Source organism: Haliotis rubra, unplaced genomic scaffold (genome assembly GCF_003918875.1).
Source record: "Haliotis rubra isolate DU_JTF1 unplaced genomic scaffold, ASM391887v1 Scf376, whole genome shotgun sequence".
In the NCBI taxonomy this organism is placed as follows: Eukaryota; Metazoa; Mollusca; class Gastropoda; order Lepetellida; family Haliotidae; genus Haliotis; species Haliotis rubra.
In genome coordinates this window covers 887,606-901,857 of record NW_025767053.1, presented here as the reverse complement: position 1 = coordinate 901,857, position 14,252 = coordinate 887,606, and positions in this window count along the sequence as shown.

The window sequence follows — 14,252 nt, the reverse complement described above, 5'->3', positions numbered from 1 at the left end:
AATGACAACCTACAAGTGCAGTTAAGATGGGTACAATTGGTAACTAATCCCTAATTGTAAAAAAAGGAACAGCGATCAAAAGATGTTTTAAATATACGCAACAGAATAAGCATCTTGGTTTCTTTTAGCACAAGCAAACAAATGCAACTTTCGCAATTTGTATTGAAAAGCAAAATACTTCAACCTCGCATTGGGGCGGTACTTTGACATTTGTGCCTGAAAAGTGTCCTGACTAGCTATTCTCGAAACTTCTTAAGCCCTACGAACCTCTTAAGCCTATTCTTAACACATTGGCTACGATCAAAGATAAGAATTCTTAGGGCTACGAACGTTTCGAGAATAAGGGCCCTGGTTCGAATCAGGAATCGCTGAATCACAGAATCCGTGTTTTGCGAACTTCAAGCCTTGGTGTCATCAGGATGGCAAACGGAGTGAGTGGATTGAGTAAACTACTTTTGACCGCGGGTTTTACTGTCTCGATGGAACACCCGAGCACGGGTATGGTCAAAAATGGTCGATCGGGTCGAACCTGGATTCGAATCAACATCCATACGTTTCTGGCCCGTTGGGTAGCCTAGTGGTTAGAGCCTTCGCTCGTCACGCCAAAGACCCGGGTTCCATTCCCCACATGGGTACAATGTGTGAAGCCCATTTCCGGCGTTCCCCGCCGTGATACTCACTCACTCTGGCCCGTCCAGGTAACACAGCTGTGCACAACGAATAAGGCGCCCCCGCTAATGTTTAGTGACATTTTGCAGTGTTGACATAATTTATGCTAGCTGATTGCTTGCAATGTTGCAAATTAATGTTAACTGACGTCTTGAAATGTTGTCATAACTAGTGTTTATTGACTTCTTGGAATGTTGTCTAAAATAATGTTACCTACTGCTTGCAGTGTTGTCATGATAATGTTAAGTGACATTTTGCAATGCTGTCATAAGCAATGTTTAGTGATTTCTTTAAATATTGAGATAATAATGCTTAGTGACTTCTTCCAATGTCGTCACAACTAATGTTTAGTGACTTCTTGCAATGTCGTCATAACTAATGTTAGTGACCTCTTGCAATGTCGTCACAACTAATGTTAGTGACTTCATGCAATGTTTTCATAACTAATGTTTAGTGACTTCTTGCAATGTCGTCACAACTAACGTTTAGTGACTTTTTGCAAACTTGTCTTAAACTGTGTTTACTGACTGCTTGCAATGTTGTCATACATGGAATATTTGATACTACTATTGTACCAACAAGTGGGCAACTTCGTTAAAACCAAAAAAGGAAGCTAACTTCATGCTGTGTTTTTATCGAGCAGCTGTGTCCTGGCCCCAGACACGGGGAATCGATCAATAACATCAGTGCCAGAAATACGCAGATTGTCACAAGTAGATAACAGACATACAGAAGATAGATGTCATATACATCATATAGTATCAGAGATCTACTCATATCAAGGGGCGATTAGAAATATGAAACGTCCTCGCCGATGTAGAATCTGTCTTGACTATCTTTCGAAACAGATTCCAGTATTTGTTTATTGCCATGGCAATACAGCGGTTCTGTCGGCTATGAGTGATGGCCGATTTTCAATTGTTTATTGACACGTAAACGTGTGGAAATCAACGCTTTGAGATTTTATGTTTATATGGAGAGGGTTTTGTCGCTAGTATTTGTTGAAAGTAAAACCCACGCAATCGTTTTTATTACACCTCCTGCTGATATTCTGATTCTAATTACTAGTACAGGACCCTTCATCACTAATGCTGCTGCTGCTGAGGTTATGTTGAAGCTCTGGAACATCAGCTGACCGGCAGAAACACTGACCACTAATAATAAATGACTGTTCAGTTATGGGTACTTCAACGTATTGTCAACTGAAAGTTGAGTGAGAAGGTGAGTCTGGTTTTACGTTGTTAGCAATATTCCTGCAATGCTACGTCTGTGAATAGAAGGAATGGGCTACACACGTTGTGGAAACTGAACTAGGGTCCTCGGCATGACAACCAAACGGGCAGGCCTCAGTACAGTTGACCAGTTTGATGGCTCTGATAACTTAATATAGTTAGGTCTCCTCTTGCCTTATATTGACCACTAGGCAGTTGATAACACAAATGAAATATGTGGAGATTATTGCACAAGCAACAGTGCCATATTATAGGAAACGAGTGTGAAATATGTATTATCCGAGCGAGAGCAATACATAATTTTGCACGCTTTTCGAATAAGTCGTATGGAACACTTGCTTGTATAATAATATATTTATCATCCATTTTATTCATGTACGCGTGTGCAGTGAAACACGTAAGCAAGTGTGACGGTCCTCTCCATTGGCGCCACGTTCAATTTGTTTCATGACGTCACAGGCGACGAAATACAGAAACAATGGTTGCTAGGCAACAGTGATATCTGAGTGACACTGGTTATGTTGCACCAAAAGGGTATTAGAGCAACGATAGTTGCTGATGACAAATAGCCTTGGAGGGCACTGTTATGTTGCTGTTCACTACTGCTTCGAGTTAATTTCCAGGTTTAAGATAAATGTTCACCAGAAATCAGTCCGTAAAATGCTCTGTGTGAAACCAACCGCCACCATGGAAATGTAACGTAAGTAACAATTTGTATTCTAACATTCTCTACGTTTATAAATCAATGCAAAAGGTATTACATTGAAAGTACACAATAGAATGGCAGTACAAAAATCAAAGGCATTATCATATAAAATAAGTGATTATATCAATACGGTGAGTGAGTGGGTTGGTTTGGGTTTACGTCTCTTTTAGCAATATTCCAGCAATATCACGGCGGGGGACACCAGAAATGGGAATCACACATTGTACCCATGTGGGGAATGGAACCCGGATCTTCGGCGTGACGAACGAGCGCTTTAACCACTAGGCTACCACACATCCCCTATATCGATAAAGACCGAGGGAACATGTTCAACTCATTGGAACAATGGTAAAGTTTCCGAAATTGGCTAAGTATTCAGGACAAGAATGATCTCCAAATACTGGCCGTCTCCTTGTTACTTGAGATGCAACGTGAGATGAGAGGCCAATACCTATGATAGAGACTACAGAAGATTGCCCATCTCACCGGGTCAGAAAAGCCCATACAGTTGTTGTACTTTGTTGTCTGGGGATTGGCTGAAACATGTACGGGCTGCGGCCAATGTGTGCACACTGTTCCACAATCAATATGAGATCAGCAGGTACAGGTACAAGCAAAACCAAACCATTGATGACGGATCCCGTTCAGACGCCCCGGGTCAGCGGCAATGGTACTAGACTGATTCGAAACCATCCCCTACAGAATCTTGCTCTAAAGGCGAATCATGTTGCCACCTTTCATCAGACCACTTTCATAGGAGACAAGTCAGATTAGACATTGTCCACGTACACCGTATCTCAATATTCGGCAAGACTCCCTCAAATCGCCCGTTGAGAGACTCAAGTTTTAAAAATGTTTGCCGTATCACACACTGCTCACATCAACTTGAACATCTCCATCAAAGCCCTATTGTCCTGGGTGATCGCGGGCGGGCATGACATCAATCATCATACATTTGCAAAGTGTTCCCAGTTTGTTCATTCAGAAATGAACATTTTGGTAATTTGATTTAATTTATGAAATATAATCATATACTGAAAGACAAAAGAAATATCGTAATATTCGAAATGACATTGAAGTATCAATGGAGTATTTGAACCTATTTTGTTTTAAATATACACGGAAGTCAAGTTTGAGGAAACCATGAATCGTGGTCGGATAGCCTGTTTTGCCCAATAAATTATTGCTTGAGATTGAAGTTAGAAATGTGTTTGTTTGTGGAAAGGTAAGAGTTTGCACAAACACAACATCGAAATCGAGATGCACGTGCATCATGCATGCATTCAGGCATAAATTGCCGGCTTGAATGACAACCGTTTACTTGTTTTCTGCACACAGCAGCTATGGCTCGTATCAAACATCACCATCGGTAGCATTCAGGTAGTAACAACGTAAACACTGTCTTATCTGATTTCTGTCTCCTTCTGATTTCTGTCTCGTGTTGCCCTGGTTTATTGTGGCATATGTCATAGATAAGAGTTCGAATCTGTCTATGGTACATGTATTTCTGGCTATTGTCAGTTGTAGATCACAATTTATCAAATATTAACCTCGGTCCTGTTGACACATGTTCAATGTACAACCATAAACAAACATTCACCCGAAGAAGACATCATCTCAAAACGCATGCAAAGCTGTCAGAAGAAAACCTTTAAATCGAAATACGTTAGTTGAGAAAAGGTAGAAACATTTTTAGCCTTTTAAACTCTTAACGAATTCGTACGGTATGTACCAACAACGTCCATAAACAGACTACCAGACACTAGGACCGTGTCAAAGACTAGGACGTTTGAGATGATCCCTCAGATGTTGACTATGTTTGGATGCAAAAGTAAGGTAGCTATTTTGAACGGTCCAGTCAGCATGAGCGGAACAGTCTTGGTACTTGGTCTCATCGTCATGGTATTCGATCAGTATCACTGTAAGAACACAATATCTTTTAGTATGATCACGAAGACTTCCGAAACGCTACCTCCATCTAAAAATAACATCGGAATTCAAATGTGTTTCCTCCTGTGCAGAGAAACTGCAGGATGCAAGTCGTACGTGTATAACGCTGAGCACCTGTTTTGTCAAGTGTCGTGGAGTAATGCAGCCGCAGTGTCAGCACCGTCCGATGTTCACTTCAGGGTGCCGTTCCGACAGGTAATTTCCAGCTCCATTGTTTCAAACGAATACATTACCGTTTCCATGTTCATTACGTACATGCTCGAACTAGGTTTAGTCACGATATGGCTGAAATGTGCCGATGTGACTTTAAATCTTACCCCACTCACTCACTCACTCATTACGTACATGCAGAGATTTTAAGTGCCTTGATCTATCATAAACATTACTAGTATTTTGATTACAAAAGCAATAATACCTTTCTACTCACTTTGTTGTCGCGACACGTGTATATCGATCCGTACACAAAGGTATTAAACAGTGATGCAGTGGTATTATCAAAGTTCAAAGTTTGGTATAGTTCATTTGCTCTGGGTCCCAAGTTTATTTCCAGTTACTCTTGTATTCCATGTCGTAATTTGATGCAGTATTGATCAATGTTGCATAAGAAGCGTATATATATAAACGGAGAGCATGATTTCTGAGTACAATATGGTTTACTGATATAGCTTTGTATTACACGTATACTCAGAGGCAAAAGGTGTTGTCACATGGTATTTTTATTGGCAATTATATTTTGTATGTGAACTAGAGAAAGAGTGTGTTCAAGTGTTCGAAGAAACACAACCAAGCAGTTGGTTATTCGAACTGCTTGAACTTTGGAAGAAGCATAACATATTCGATAAACAACATGTCCAGATATGATAGTTCATATTTTAAAACGAAACCTGTCCAGATATTATCAATCATAAAAATCAATAGTAAAAAAAACCCATAATATTTCTCGTTGCCATTAAAACCGACACAGAATTATATCTAAGATTGAAATAGAGAACACTGGCCTTGTTTGCCGTAAAATGAGACGTAGTGTAGAAAGCAGCAAGTCTGTTGTAAAGGTAATACATACATATATGTTAAACACGTGTTCATTCATTCTGTTATCTAGAGACAATGGCGGCAGTGTCCACAGAGATGTCGTGACGAGACTAGGTGTGTGAAGACGAGACGTGGAAGCTACAAGTGCATTAGAATCTAGCGTTGCTGTCCTCGATATAAAGATGGCAACACTGACCAATTTGTTTAAAACTGACGAAACTGTAATATCCAAAAATGGTCTTTAGCCTATAATAAATGAAAGCATATTTTATATGTTTTTCTTTTATATCATCTAATGTTGATCCATATATCTGACATGTTATTTCAAGTTTAAAACAGTTTAACCATAATCATTCAGTGGGCGGAGGAAATCTCAATTACAACTTGTAAGTAATTAACTCGAACGATCAATAATGTTCTCAAATTCAAAAAATCTAATCGTAGAAATTCCAGAAGAAAACAGGTAGGACTGGGAGAAAGGTTTTAGTTCACTATGAGCTAAAAGCATAGTTCGCTTTAGTTGGACATGTACGTGTATTATGATCATGGCGTGTGTACTGGTATGACAGCTATTGTCAACATTCATCACTGCATGACGAGTCACGACCTCTTCATGACATGCCAGAGAGACACGACCATTGGTACTTCAGTGGGCGCCGGACAATACGCCGTCGGTAAACCTCGTCCCAATACCGGCAGACAGGCCATACTTGGGAGATGGCAATATGTGTGTCACCTCACTTAAGGGAGATCGTGTTTATCACTTGAACAACATCCGCCCGATCACTGTACCTTGAGAACGGTATTGCCATGGTATTCCGGCAAATAGACCGTTCTGATGATGGCCCGTACACGTCAACATCGACATCTTATACTTAGGCGTGGTCTGTATTTGTTTTTTTGTTTTTTTAAAGAGAGAATATTTCAGTTCTGTAGAGTGAGTTTGCGAGTCGCTTTTAGCAATATTTCAGAAGTATCACTTCGGTGGGCGTCCTCCTGTGGGGGGACGATAGTCCCAAAACATTCAAGGTGAAGTTAAACATACCATTGTCTTTGAACGTTGAATATAAGGGTACGGGAAGGAACGTTGCGTCAACATTTGTGTCATTATAGACGACAATTAGAAAAGTGAGTATAGCCAATTTGTTGACATTTGAATAGAAGCATATTCTTACGAAAGTTACGAAAGGAATGTTGTCGAAAATATTTACGACATTCTTTGAATAATGAAATGGTACTTTATATGCTTGATTGATTAAAGGTGTTCTGTGTTTAGTTTCTTCATGATAATAATTGTAACTGTGTCTTATCTGCATTTTGCTTGTTATTGTACCAGCTTTTGGCATGCACTCCATGTAGCGTGTTAGGGCATGTCAAGTTTAAACTGAAATATCCTGTAAAATACATGTGGTGATTTTATAAGAAGTTTAAAGTTGGCTGTGTTGTTGCATGTGCTTGTCTGGCAAACGTGATCTCCACTTGCATGATGGAACTTCCATTTTACAAAGTTTTGATCCAAATATATAGGGAGACGTGTCGTCAGTATTGTGACACACGCCTTCTAGTCATTCTTGATATCCACAAGGTACGGCCCTTTTTCTTCAAATATTCATGTTTTGCAATTCAACACTCTCATGTTGAGTTGGTAAGTCAGGGTCACAAAGGGAGACAATTGTTGTCAACAGTATTCTCCTACAACTAATTATGCTTCCACAAGTGGGAATAAACTTCAGGGTGCCAAACATAATGTGGTTTCGTTTACATTTATAGACAGTGAAAAAATTTAAACATTGTATTTTTGTAGAAAGGAAATCCTAAGATTTATAAAAATAACACACAATTTTAATCTCATATTTTAACGAAAAATTAAAAGCGAGCATAATGCAATGGACTAAAAGTGGATTCAATCATATCCTTTCAATACAGATCAATAAAACTGAATTTATCACTTGGCAATGACATCATGACTGTCAGGATTCCATTTAGGGAAGCGTTCTGTAAATATTCTCTACAGTTCGTTGAAATGTTTTTGGTGCCTGCTGAAACAGATTTCACTGACAAATGTCACAGTCACACACGTTGTTACCCACGCAGGTTTAATTAAAAAGTCAGTGTGTTTATTGACATATGAGACGTAGTGTAGTTTTCACTGTGTTTCCTTTCACGTTAACTTACTACCTGCTCCACTTTGGATCTACTGATATACATGTTTATATTTCAAGCCATGAATGTTTGGTTCCGCAGATATGTACCCAAGACGCCCTCCGACGTGATGTTTATATTGATAGAACGTAGGCTTGCATATCACGTAGCATTTGGGAAAACATAGTATGTGGTGACATATTATCAGCTATTAATTAAAGATAATGTGTTTTCTAGAAGACCACAGCCGGAACAAACTACTGATGAGCTCTATCTCTTATCGTACTTACCATGAACATGCAGATGATCTATAGCCAATTTCCTACAAATGCCCAAAATGGTTGTATACAATGAGCATGAATCCAAGGGCAATTTATAAGAGGTGAGGTGAAATTGGGTTTAACGTCGTGCTTGAGAGTATTTAGTGTAAACATATTTTATTTAAAATAAATTGAACTAGGATTGGTAAACAAGCCGTAATGGCTTATTTGAATACCTCTCCATTTCATTGATACATGAATAAAACAAATATTAAATAATATGCAGCATGATAGGAAAGCAAGCAACCTGCGAATTAAACATTATTAATCATTTATCAAACCTATGCGATTTTATTATAAAAGTATGGACAGATTGTAGTATGAAAGGATTTACAAGTTCATTTTTGTTTGGATTACCATTTATGACAGAATTTAAATTATATCCATGTTCGTAAAAATACATGCGATGTCTGATGTTAGAATAATTAGGACAAGTAAAGAAATAATGTAAAGTATCCTCATAGGGGTGACCACAGGAACAGAATGGATCAACTGAAATGTGCCGTTCAAACATGTGCGCTTTCAAATTACTGCACTCAAGTCTGAGGCGTGAGTGGATAATTTGTCAGAAACGTGTACCAAAGTTTTTATCAAATATAATAAAATTGGGTGGTTTTGATGATTGGAATGCATTTTTTAATTGGCCTATGGTTTCAATATCGTACATATTCTCAGGCAAATCATTCCATTGTCTTATTGTAGCTGGTAAAAACGAATTGCTATACAAATCACTACGACATCTTATAGTTTGAATGTTTTTTCTGTTTCTTAATCTATGGTCACTTAACTGTGATACTTTTTCGGGCAGTAGATCAGTTAAATAAACTGGTGTCATATGATGAACCATTTTGTAAAATAATGATAACTCGCTAATTTGTCTACGGTCAACTAGGGGCATGGAGTTAGTTTCCTTATATATTAAGTCATGACTTGTTCCTCTAACTGCCCCGCAAATCGTCCGCATTGCGTCTAAATGTAGATTTTCGACAAGTTTTTCTTGTTCTTTGGTACAGTTATCCCAAAGGTGCGAACAGTAATCGAACGTTGGTAATATATATGACTTGTATATTTGCTCTAATGATTTTCTAGATAATCCATATTTAAAACTACGTAGACAATTTACCAATGGACGAACCTTTTTAACTAATTCACCAATGTGGGAGTTCCATTTACAGTCTGATTGCAAGGTTACTCCTAGGTGTTTATGGTAGCCGACTTCAGTAATGTCTACTCCATGCATTTTAAGCTTAGGAATTGGAAGTTGATTACCGGTATTTCTGCGAGTGAATAAAACCAGGATTAAAGCTAACCTGCCATATTTCAGCCCAGTGAGAGATCCTGTTTAGGTCATTATTTAAGGAAGCGGCAGTAACAACATGATTATCAACAATAACATATACCGAAGTATCATCGGCAAAAAGACGAATGTTTCTACTGATACCCTCAATGATATCATTTATGTAAACTAAAAACAGTAATGGCCCAAGGACAGATCCTTGTGGCACCTAAGCAGTGACTTTCTTTAGATCTGAATTGGAATTGTCTATAACTACTCTCTGTAATGTATTGTCAAGATAACTGGAAAACCAATCAAGTAACTAACCTTAATACCATAAGCTTCTAATTTCGCTATGATTCCCTTATGCCAAACCTTGTCAAAAGTCTTGAGAATATTTCGCTCATATGACGACGTGCATGCGTGGGTATGTGTATGTGCGGCTTCTTGTACTAGCCCAGACTGAAGCTGGTTTTATAGTGCTAGCTCACTGATGCTACCAGACCGCAGTGAAGCATGAATACCCCACTCAGCCACATTATACTGACTCCGAGCCGACCAGTCCTCGTTGTACCCATTAATGCCGAGCGCCAGGCAGGGACCAACAAGTACCATACTTTAAGGGAATGCCATCACTGGCCTCCCTCGTGTTTGTATTATATCCCATCACATCATTATCATGTTGTTTTAGTTTATCACTGGCCTCCTGTGTTTGTATTATATCCCATCACATCGCATTATCATGTTTTTTAGTTTATTATCACTGGCCTCCTCGTGTTTGTATCTCGTGTTTGTATTATATCCCATCACATTCATTATCATGTTGTTTTAGTTTATCACTGGCCTCCTCGTGTTTGTATTATATCCCATCACATTCATTATCATGTTGTTTTAGTTTATCACTGGCCTCCTCCTGTTTGTTTGTATTATATCCCATCACATTCATTATCATGTTGTTTTAGTTTATCACTGGCCTCCTCATGTTTGTATTATATCCCATCACATTCATTATCATGTTGTTTTAGTTTATCACTGGCCTCCTCGTGTTTGTATTATATCCCATCACATTCATTATCATGTTGTTTTAGTTTATCACTGGCCTCTCATGTTTGTATTATATCCCATCACATTCATTATCATGTTGTTTTAGTTTATCACTGGCCTCCTCATGTTTGTATTATATCCCATCACATTCATTATCATGTTGTTTTGTTTTATTATCACTAGTTTATCCTGGCCCTGTGTTTGTATTATATCCCATCACATTCATTATCATGTTGTTTTAGTTTATCACTGGCCTCCTCGTGTTTGTATTATATCCCATCACATTCATTATCATGTTGTTTTAGTTTATCACTGGCCTCCTCATGTTTGTATTATATCCCATCACATTCATTATCATGTTGTTTTAGTTTATCACTGGCCTCCTCGTGTTTGTATTATATCCCATCACATTCATTATCATGTTGTTTTAGTTTATCACTGGCCTCCCTCATGTTTGTATTATATCCCATCACATTCATTATCATGTTGTTTTAGTTTATCACTGGCCTCCTCGTGTGTTTGTATTATATCCCATCACATTCATTATCATGTTGTTTTAGTTTATCACTGGCCTCCTCATGTTTGTATTATATCCCATCACATTCATTATCATGTTGTTTTAGTTTATCACTGGCCTCCTCGTGTTTGTATTATATCCCATCACATTCATTATCATGTTGTTTTAGTTTATCACTGGCCTCCCTCGTGTTTGTATTATATCCCATCACATTCATTATCATGTTGTTTTAGTTTATCACTGGCCTCCTCGTGTTTGTATTATATCCCATCACATTCATTATCATGTTGTTTTAGTTTATCACTGGCCTCCTCGTGTTTGTATTATTATATCCCATCACATTCATTATCATGTTGTTTTAGTTTATCACTGGCCTCCTCGTGTTTGTATTATATCCCATCACATTCATTATCATGTTGTTTTAGTTTATCACTGGCCTCCTCGTGTTTGTATTATATCCCATCACATTCATTATCATGTTGTTTTAGTTTATCACTGGCCTCCTCGTGTGTTTGTATTATATCCCATCACATTCATTATCATGTTGTTTTAGTTTATCACTGGCCTCCTCATGTTTGTATTATATCCCATCACATTCATTATCATGTTGTTTTAGTTTATCACTGGCCTCCTCGTGTTTGTATTATATCCCATCACATTCATTATCATGTTGTTTTAGTTTATCACTGGCCTCCTCGTGTTTGTATTATATCCCATCACATTCATTATCATGTTGTTTTAGTTTATCACTGGCCTCCTCATGTTTGTATTATATCCCATCACATTTATTATCATGTTGTTTTAGTTTATCACTGGCCTCCTCATGTTTGTATTATATCCCATCACATTCATTATCATGTTGTTTTAGTTTATCACTGGCCTCCTCGTGTTTGTATTATATCCCATCACATTCATTATCATGTTGTTTTAGTTTATCACTGGCCTCCTCGTGTTTGTATTATATCCCATCACATTCATTATCATGTTGTTTTAGTTTATCACTGGCCTCCTCGTGTTTGTATTATATCCCATCACATTCATTATCATGTTGTTTTAGTTTATCACTGGCCTCCTCGTGTTTGTATTATATCCCATCACATTCATTATCATGTTGTTTTAGTTTATCACTGGCCTCCTCATGTTTGTATTATATCCCATCACATTCATTATCATGTTGTTTTAGTTTATCACTGGCCTCCTCGTGTTTGTATTATATCCCATCACATTCATTATCATGTTGTTTTAGTTTATCACTGGCCTCCTCGTGTTTGTATTATATCCCATCACATTCATTATCATGTTGTTTTAGTTTATCACTGGCCTCCTCGTGTTTGTATTATATCCCATCACATTCATTATCATGTTGTTTTAGTTTATCACTGGCCTCCTCGTGTTTGTATTATATCCCATCACATTCATTATCATGTTGTTTTAGTTTATCACTGGCCTCCTCATGTTTGTATTATATCCCATCACATTCATTATCATGTTGTTTTAGTTTATCACTGGCCTCCTCATGTTTGTATTATATCCCATCACATCATTCATTATCATGTTGTTTTAGTTTATCACTGGCCTCCTCGTGTTTGTATTATATCCCATCACATTCATTATCATGTTGTTTTAGTTTATCACTGGCCTCCTCGTGTTTGTATTATATCCCATCACATTCATTATCATGTTGTTTTAGTTTATCACTGGCCTCCTCGTGTTTGTATTATATCCCATCACATTCATTATCATGTTGTTTTAGTTTATCACTGGCCTCCTCATGTTTGTATTATATCCCATCACATTCATTATCATGTTGTTTTAGTTTATCACTGGCCTCCTCGTGTTTGTATTATATCCCATCACATTCATTATCATGTTGTTTTAGTTTATCACTGGCCTCCTCGTGTTTGTATTATATCCCATCACATTCATTATCATGTTGTTTTAGTTTATCACTGGCCTCCTCGTGTTTGTATTATATCCCATCACATTCATTATCATGTTGTTTTAGTTTATCACTGGCCTCCTCGTGTTTGTATTATATCCCATCACATTCATTATCATGTTGTTTTAGTTTATCACTGGCCTCCTCGTGTTTGTATTATATCCCATCACATTCATTATCATGTTGTTTTAGTAGTTTATCACTGGCCTCCTCGTGTTTGTATTATATCCCATCACATTCATTATCATGTTGTTTTAGTTTATCACTGGCCTCCTCATGTTTGTATTATATCCCATCACATTCATTATCATGTTGTTTTAGTTTATCACTGGCCTCCCCCTGTGTTTGTATTATATCCCATCACATTCATTATCATGTTGTTTTAGTTTATCACTGGCCTCCTCGTGTTTGTATTATATCCCATCACATTCATTATCATGTTGTTTTAGTTTATCACTGGCCTCCTCGTGTTTGTATTATATCCCATCACATCATTATCATTCATTATCATGTTGTTTTAGTTTATCACTGGCCTCCTCATGTTTGTATTATATCCCATCACATTCATTATCATGTTGTTTTAGTTTATCACTGGCCTCCTCATGTTTGTATTATATCCCATCACATTCATTATCATGTTGTTTTAGTTTATCACTGGCCTCCTCGTGTTTGTATTATATCCCATCACATTCATTATCATGTTGTTTTAGTTTATCACTGGCCTCTTCCATGTTTGTATTATATCCCATCACATTCATTATCATGTTGTTTTAGTTTATCACTGGCCTCCTCGTGTTTGTATTATATCCCATCACATTCATTATCATGTTGTTTTAGTTTATCACTGGCCTTTAACATATAGATTAACTTATTTTGAAAAAAGGCAAAAATAATTATGACTGACTGAGTTTAGTTTTTACGCCGCTTAGAGCAATATTCCAGCAATATCACGGCGGGGGACACCAGACATGGGCTCAACACATTGTGCCCATGTGGGGAATCGAACCCGGGTCTTCGGCGTGACGAGCCAACGCTTTAACCACTCGGCTACCCCACCGCCCAAAAATAATTTTGATGAACCGAAAATAGATAAAACTGACATCGATGGGTATCATAGGAACTGAATTTACTTTAGACCATGTTGTTTTAAGATTCGCCCGTTGTATATAAATATTTCTCATAATTTGTTATTAATAAAAACCCTTTGAGCTGGGTGGAAAACCTAGTTAAGCAATATTGCGCATGTAAATTTATTATGGCTTGAGGGCTTAACGTGGTTGAACCTAAATCGATGAAAGTGAATGCTTATCAACATTTTGGTCAAACCAACAAGCAGAGGTGTGAAAAGTTATAGTTATCTTTAAAAAAGAGAATTCGGGATTCTAGCCCAGCATGGAATTCGATCTGGGACCGGGACTCGCTTGA